The sequence below is a fragment of the Leiobunum rupestre genome, chromosome 3, assembly GCF_980474605.1.
Source record: "Leiobunum rupestre chromosome 3, qqLeiRupe1.1.hap1, whole genome shotgun sequence".
Lineage (NCBI taxonomy): Eukaryota > Metazoa > Arthropoda > Arachnida > Opiliones > Sclerosomatidae > Leiobunum > Leiobunum rupestre.
The window spans coordinates 10,408,377-10,416,276 of record NC_143386.1 but is presented as its reverse complement, the minus strand read 5'-3'; the positions used below and the strand labels follow the sequence as shown (position 1 = coordinate 10,416,276).

Genomic DNA, 7,900 nt, shown 5'->3' with positions numbered 1-7,900 from the left:
ATATCAGATAGATCTTGCAAATCATGAAAAAAAAGGCCGCCCAAGGTCTAGCGTATTTGATGTCAAGTAGCGTGATATGTGGGCTTTTCTTTGCCAAGAGTTATGAACTGGCCAATATAGAACTAGACCATATTTCTAATTTAAGACATTGCCCATGGTTTGATTTCACAACGTTCATGAGCCGAGACATTAGGACGTAGTGTTGGGCAGAGGACCTGGCGAATTTTAACCTTCAGGTTTTTGGCCATATTTAAACGTTCCTACGCGCCTGCACAATGGGTAGTTTTTGCGCCAAGTTTTGACTGTTTTAAGTAAACAAAAATACAGCAGAAGATTTATTTCATTAAAATTATAATTTTATTGATTTAAAGAATGTGATTAAAATCTACATTCTAATTTTTAAATACAAAACCAATAGAATTAGGTTCCGTTGACTTTTCATAATCCCGAAATAGCCAACCACAAAGTTTTACGTTTTTGATAGGCGCGAGACGGAGACGGAAGGTGGCGCGAGAGGAAGAGTTAAATAATTTCATGGATTTAGTGATGACGTCTAGCCGTGAAAACTTAAAATACGTAAAGTTCTAACGTAATTTTAACAACTTGCTTTAATCCAAGCCTAAGTTATTATAAAGGCCAGTGCAATCTAAATTTCTTCTATTATTTTCTGGAATTTTAGTTCAATAATTTGGTCCACTAGATTCCTTCGTATCTGAACATTATAGGAACATCAAGGTTTCAACTGTCAAGAGGCAAGACCCACCTAAAGTAGGGCGTTGCAAAGTGCAAATTATTGCGTTATAACAGATTTTATACATAATTTTCTTTGTTTTAATATACATTTCTTTTTTTCTCAAAGGAAAACGTTAGGCCTAACTTTCTTAAAACCATCAAATAGCCATCTTTCGTGAATCAGAAACAAGACTAAGCGTTGGTTAAATGGGGTTGCTTCTTTACCAGTTCACAGGACAAAGTCTTAATCAACATCAGAAAATTAAAAAGATTTGGCGTGCAAGTTGCTTTACTGCTATAAATGTATCCACCTGAGGTCATGTTCTCTGACCGCCAGTCATAAATATATAACTAAAACTTCAGAGACAAAGAATTTGATTGCATTTACACGTCGATTTTATGTGAAATAGATTTACAGAAAAGAAATATTTTGAGTGTAGCAGGTGTTTCTTTAATTCTTCTTTGAAATACCGAACCATGGTTTATCCGATCAGGATCTCAAACGAAATCGACAAACCTTTTAAATTAGATTTCAACGAAACTTTTGAAAACAAATAAAATATTCTTCACGTAATACTAGAAAGGCTAACCAGAAAACGTATAGAAGGAACTTGTTGGAGGTTCAGTCTGTACAAACAAAGGTAGGTCTAAAACTACAAGTTCCCACGTTCACGTTTTCGGGCTTTCACTTAACCTCTCTTTTCAGACGTTCATCCAAAAACATTTTAAAAATAATTATGATCTCAGAACCCTATGTAAAAATTTTAAATTCTCATATAAATAACTTAGGTCCAGTTTAACGCCAATTTTCGTAGCGTACGATATTGAAAAAAAAAATGTTTTTGGTCTTAGTAAAAATAAATTATATTTCTATACTTAAAAATTCTGGGTTTATTTATGACCGAAATCTCTGTTGCATGATGACCAAGAGCTGTGGTCAGAGCCATATTTCTGGTCGGGTCATCTCAGTAGTAGGGTTGTTGATTTTGAATTAAAAAATATTTTTTGTACTTCAAATGATAAGTGGTTTTTACATCGTTTTCTTCTTAGATTAAATAAAATTGAATTAACTTTAACTTGATTTAATTTAGTAACTAATTGTTAGTTTTAATGGTCAACTAGCTAATCAGCTAGGCTAATACCCAAGGCACCACCTTAGGCCTAAGTCATCAAGCGACTTTTGAAGCCATTAATTCAGGTGGCCGGGTTACAATGCGCCACCATAATCATATATTTTTGTCGTAAACTAATATAATTTCGTCACAATCTAATACAATTTCGTCGCAAACTAATAAAATATCGTCGCAAACTAATATAATTTCGTCGCAAACTAATATAAACTCGTCGCAAACTAATATAAACTCGTCGCAAACTAATATAACCCCTCCTAGGGGACCAGTTTTAAAACGTTCACCGCCATTTGGAGTAGACATTCCAATAGCCGAGGAACTGTAAGCGTCCATGGCATTGCGTACATTTTAAAATACTACGAAGCAAATAAACCCAGGCACTTGACTTCGCGGCACGTGGTCATAGTTAAGCATTCATCGACCTATCGACGCCAGTTTATATTTACCTAAATCAAAAGCTTAGCGTACTAGAAAATCCTCGGAGAGAGCGAAAATAAATTCCTCCGAAATGGAATATAAATCCTGCAAGTCTAAAAACGGAATTCCCACTTATTCTTTATTGGCCTCGCCGGTGGCTCGGTGTCCAAACTAAGAGATATTTTTAGCCGGCACGCTTATCGAATGGCGTAGGCGTCGAACAACTTCATTCATTCCGTCACAGAACGCGGAACGTCAATTTACTTTTATGGATTAGAGAACGTCCATTACCGGGTATTTGTGAATGAAAGTTTACCGTCAAACATCTCGAGTGATAATTGGCTTCCATTAACCACGTTAAATGCTTCGTTAGCAGGATTTCATTTTATACGCGCCTATTGGCCATGACATTTTGGAAACTCTACAGACAGAATACGGAAATATTAATTTTTTCATCAAAGGAATTGCTACTAGCCTTAAGTGAAAATGTTGCCCTTACTTGTACATGTATCACCATTTATTCGCTATTTCACGTTGCTCATTAAAGCGAAGGAAGAACGCCAAAGCGCAACAACAGAGTGTACAGGGTGTCAGGACACCCCTTAGAGTCCAACGGTTACCTCTTGGTATCCAACGGTTACCTCTTGGTGTCCAACGGATAACCCTTGGTGTTCAACGGATACCCCTTGGTGTTCAACGGATACCCCTTGGTGTCCAACGGATACCCCTAGAGTCCCACGGATACCCCTTAGCGTCCAATGGATACCCCTTAGCGTCCAACGGATACCCGTAGAGTCCAACGGATACCCCTTAGCGTCCAACGGATACCCGTAGAGTCCAATGGATACCCCTTAGCGTCCAACGGATACCCCTAGAGTCCAACGGATACCCCATAGAGTCCAACGGATACCCCAAGAGTCCAACGGTACCGCTTAGTGTCCAACGGTACCGCTTAGTGTCCAACGGATACCCGTTAGTGTCCAACGGATAGCCGTTAGTGTCCAACGGATACCCGTTAGTGTCCAACGGATACCTCTTGAGTCCAATGGATAACCCCTTGAATTCGAAGTGAATAATATATCTCTTACGAGAGAGTATTTACCAATTGCGCTAGTGGTATTCGCTTGAAACATGCGGTGGCGTAGGAACGTTTGAGAAGTTGAGGGCCGGCCCGTAACCAGCCGCCAAAACTGGGGGGCGTTGAAAAAAAATTGGGGGAGGATGGAGGGCAATACCTTGATGCTAAAAATCCTAATATTTAACTCCCACTCCAGAATTTAGTAAATTTATCGAAATTGGCTTTATTTTGTTATTTTTTAAATGATGAATTTCGACTTCGTTGAAAACAGAATATGTTATTAAAAATACGGGTAACCGATGTGATATGACATTAGTTGGTAGTTGAGCAATCAATTTATTTTTCGGTCGGTCGAGTTGGGGATGCTCAAGTATTCATTTGGGGGCACTGAGCATCCACTGGCGCCCACCCATATACGGGCCTGAGGGGGGGGGGCAGGCGAAGCAGTTTAAACTTGGCAACAATAAAAATAATTTAAACCTAACATGTACCTATTGATTTTTCTAAATGCGGCTGGGAAGAAAAAATAGTATGGGGTGAAACCCGTCATATTGATTTTATTTAACTAATTCATCTGAATTATTTATAGATAAATTTCACTACGCAGTAAAAATTTTACATTTTAAATATTTAAGCGAAGTACTATAAACTCGGCGAATTTTGAGCCATGAGAGGTCGAGCCTGATAAGGTGCCATTTCTGGGTTTTACTTAGGTTACATATAAGGCATTTTGGTCGAGTGCATAGCAGTGGGGAATTTTTCGAAAAACTTGGATAAAATGACTAAACTATTAGTTTAATCCAAAATTTGTTTACCAAAGGGTTTTCGAATCCGATATTAAAAACTAGAAATTGAAAATAGCTGATCCAATATGGCGGATCACACTACATATACAAAATGCTATTCGGAGGTTTTTGGTTTCCGTAATCACGAATTCATGATCAGAATTCCGATATTCTACCAAATGGTCATTCCAAAATGGTGCTACAAAATTGGTCAAAAATACATCACACTAAAAGCTACGTATCGAAATTTAGGTGGACCTGTTGATACTCATAACTTGAACTCATATTGAAATGCTTAAACGCTCATTTTTAAACATTTTTATAAACCCTAATTATAGAAATCAATTTCAATATGAAAAAATCATAGAAAAGAGTCGTTCAGTACTTCAAAATAAGCTAAAAAACCTCTAGGAATAAAATCCATTGAAAATCGGACTGAAACCAAAACTAAAAAAAAATCAACTTTAGGCCAACCAAGTATTTTTTTCACGCTACAAAGGCCCGTCTGACGAATTTGAAGGTCACTTTTGAACTGTCGTAAAACGATTGCTATGTGTGATATACTATAAGTACAAACGGAATTTAAAAATTTAAACTGATATTTAAAAGGCGAATTTTTATTTTTGACCACCTTTTTGAAAATTCCCCACTGTGGAGTAAGGTAAATTTTTATCATCTTTACTAAAACTTGGCAAGCTTTGTTGTGGTCTTTTTCTTATTCTTCACAATCAATTTTTAACGGTTATTTATGAAGACGTGATTTTTTCCAACTTCACACGTCCTAATTGACCAGAACCATCTATTCGTGTCTCCAACGGTAGTTCTTCGACTGATCATTTTAAAGTATTTAGCACCTTCTAACTGCAAGCTTGAAGCTTCCTTTAGCTTGAAAAATTGCATTTCTTAGGCGATAATGTATCGGCATAAAGTGTATTATAAAAATTTCTATTGTTGAATACATTGGGATTTATCTAGAGTCTAGTGAACGATATTTAATTCTATATGACGCCGAACGGCCGCAGCCGCGTCATTTATTATTTGACGCGCCACTGACGCCGCCGCCGATAAATTTTGATCCCACCGCCAATTTTTACCTCTCTGAGGGGACAAAGTCCCCTAGGAGGGGTTTTACAATCATCGTGTCTGTGTGTGTGTCTGTCTGTGCGTCTGTGTGTGTGTGTGAGAACGCGTTACCGGGGGCAAAGTCCAATAGTCGTGAAATCGTTGTTAAAGGTTGGCAAAACCACCGTCTGACGGTGAGCGTTAACGGGTAAAGTTGTGGTTGCGTAGGGTGCGGTTTAGTCGTTTTTTTCGTTAACGTTCGCCGTCGTTACGGTTTCGGCTCAGTTGTAGTGGGAATTTGTTGCAATGTTTATGTGTATGTAGGAATGTTGAGTTTGTTTGTTATGGCGGTTGTGAGTGTTGAGTTTGTGTAGTGGCGGTTGTGAGTGTTGAATTTGCATATGCGTCTTTGCTCTCCAACTTCTTCTTATTGACTTTTTGGGACGCTTAATCGAAAATTAGACCCTCAGCTTTATTGGAAGCGTTTATTACAAATTTACAGAATATTAAATTTTGGTTGTTACTAAATAGAACGAAATTTCGTGTTCCATTTAAATTAATGCATCGAAGTAATTCTAATGTAGCGTATTCTCTGTTGATTAAAAACGAAAGCACCGCCCAGGTTTCGAACCCGAGCCCTCCTGCGTGACAGGCGATTGTTCTACCACAGAACCACCGATTCATGGTACTCTTCTTTGAAAATTATAAACTCAGCTTATCGGAAGAGTATATTAATGGTTTTTAAAGTCTACATTTCTTACGTATGAAATTTTAAAGGTGAAATCTTGTTTCGGATACGCTTTTTTGTTGTGTTTTTAAACTGATCCCGATTACGTTCTTTTTTGTCTAATCTTTGGTATTGTTGGTTTTTTCTGTCTTATATTTGTATCTACTATTTTTTAAGTTTATTTCCTTTTTCCAGTCTTAAAGGAACCTTTCAGAGCATAAGTCATGCCCAAAAGCTTATCCGGTTTCATTATAATAACGTGAAAAATCGTACTTGTGAATGGTAAGGTGTTGCGCTTCTTGATATTATATTTTCTATTGCTTGATTTCTAAATATTTGAACTAATTTATTGCTTGACTGCGTTATAATATTTTTCTATGAATTATTTTGATTCTGAAGTCTGATTGCTTGACTGCGTTATAATATTTTTCTATCAGTTTTGTTTCTGAAGTCTGATTGATTGGGTTGTTATTGTGTATTTTTTTATTCGTTATTTTTATTTTTTGATACTCTAATATTTTAAACTGGATATAGTATAACGTTGTGGAGGGTATTTTTACGTTTTATTAGGATCAGTTTTTTAATTTTAAATATCTTTCGTTTTATTTGTATTTTATTTCGTTTTTTCAGTCGTATATTTTTATCGAGTTGTATACATCGTGCTCTTACTGGGTCGTCATTACTTCGTTATTTATTTTAAACGTTTTCTCGACTGATTAAGATGTTTAATTTGAAATAAAATGAGCGTTAAAGATGCGGCAAGTATTTCGTAAGCGAGAAAAATACAAATACCCTCTGTAGATATTTATTTCATTAAAATTGGATTCGTATTATATTTAACTGATAAACTTGTACCGTAAATAGGGTTAAATTCAATTGTGCATTGTTTTAGTACGTCTAACTCGCTGTTGTAACTACTTAATTTATAATATTCTGAATAAATTATACTCGATTGTTTCGTCTCAATTATTTTAATTATAATTAAAATTTTATACCGGGCGGGATTGAACCGGGATTACGTTTTTAGTAAATAACTCGGAATTGCGGAGATATATCTTTAAAAGTCGTCTCGAAATATTAATACCGCTAGGGACAATTCTTCCGAGGAGAGGTATATTTTGGCTTGCCAACTTGTTTCTACTTAAACTTATATTATTTGTTTACTTAAGGGGGAAGAATACAGTAAAAGCCTCTTTTTCGTTCAAGCTGAACGTTTCTGTTTTAACAATTACATAATTGAATTATATTTTTCTTATTAGGCTGAACCTTCCTCTAGTGCTTAAAATAATTTTGATAATTCTAATATTAATAGTTAACGAGATATAAGGTCCTAACTAAAGGGTAGTTTGGGCGCTTGCCCAACTTGTTAAGCTCCGGGGGTCCGAATTAAAACGTAATAACTTAATTATTTTAAAATTTAAAATTGTCAAAATTATTTTAAGCACTAAACAAGAGGCTGTTCTACACTAAAATTATAATTTTATAAGTTAAAATACAAGATTTCAGCTTGAAATAGCGCGAAAGTAAACAATGACCACTGTAGTCTTCCCCCTTAATCGAAAATCGGTGTAAGTCACAAAGTACTTCAACTGATATTTTTTGTTTACTAAATCGAATATCGGTGTATATCACAAAGTACTTAAACTGAAATTTTAGTTTACTTAATCGAATATCGGTGTAAATCACAAAGTACTTAAACTGATATTTTTGTTTACTTAATCGAATATCGGTGTAAATCACAAAATAGTTTGTTTAAACTAGCCTTTTCGATCTATAGAACCTCACGGAAAGATCCAATAAAACTTCCACTCTGTTTCTCTTACAATAAGGATTCAACAGGAGCGGCGCCAGCAACAGGCTGAGGTAGGCCTGGGCCTACTTTAAATTTTGGTAGGGGCCTCCAAAGGTCGTCTTAAGGGACCTCCATAATTTAATATATGGTACTCCAAATTATTTAATATCAGAAAAT

The 7,900-nt window shown here is 35.9% G+C and overlaps 1 long non-coding RNA gene across 1 annotated transcript; it reads left to right on the top strand.

Moving 5' to 3' along the window:
- Positions 1–543: 543 nt before the first annotated feature.
- Positions 544–963, top strand: LOC149949452 (uncharacterized). Its single transcript, XR_016479922.1, has 3 exons — positions 544–589; positions 680–768; positions 860–963. It is a non-coding gene; the product is annotated as an uncharacterized LOC149949452 (long non-coding RNA).
- Positions 964–7,900: the final 6,937 nt, after the last annotated feature.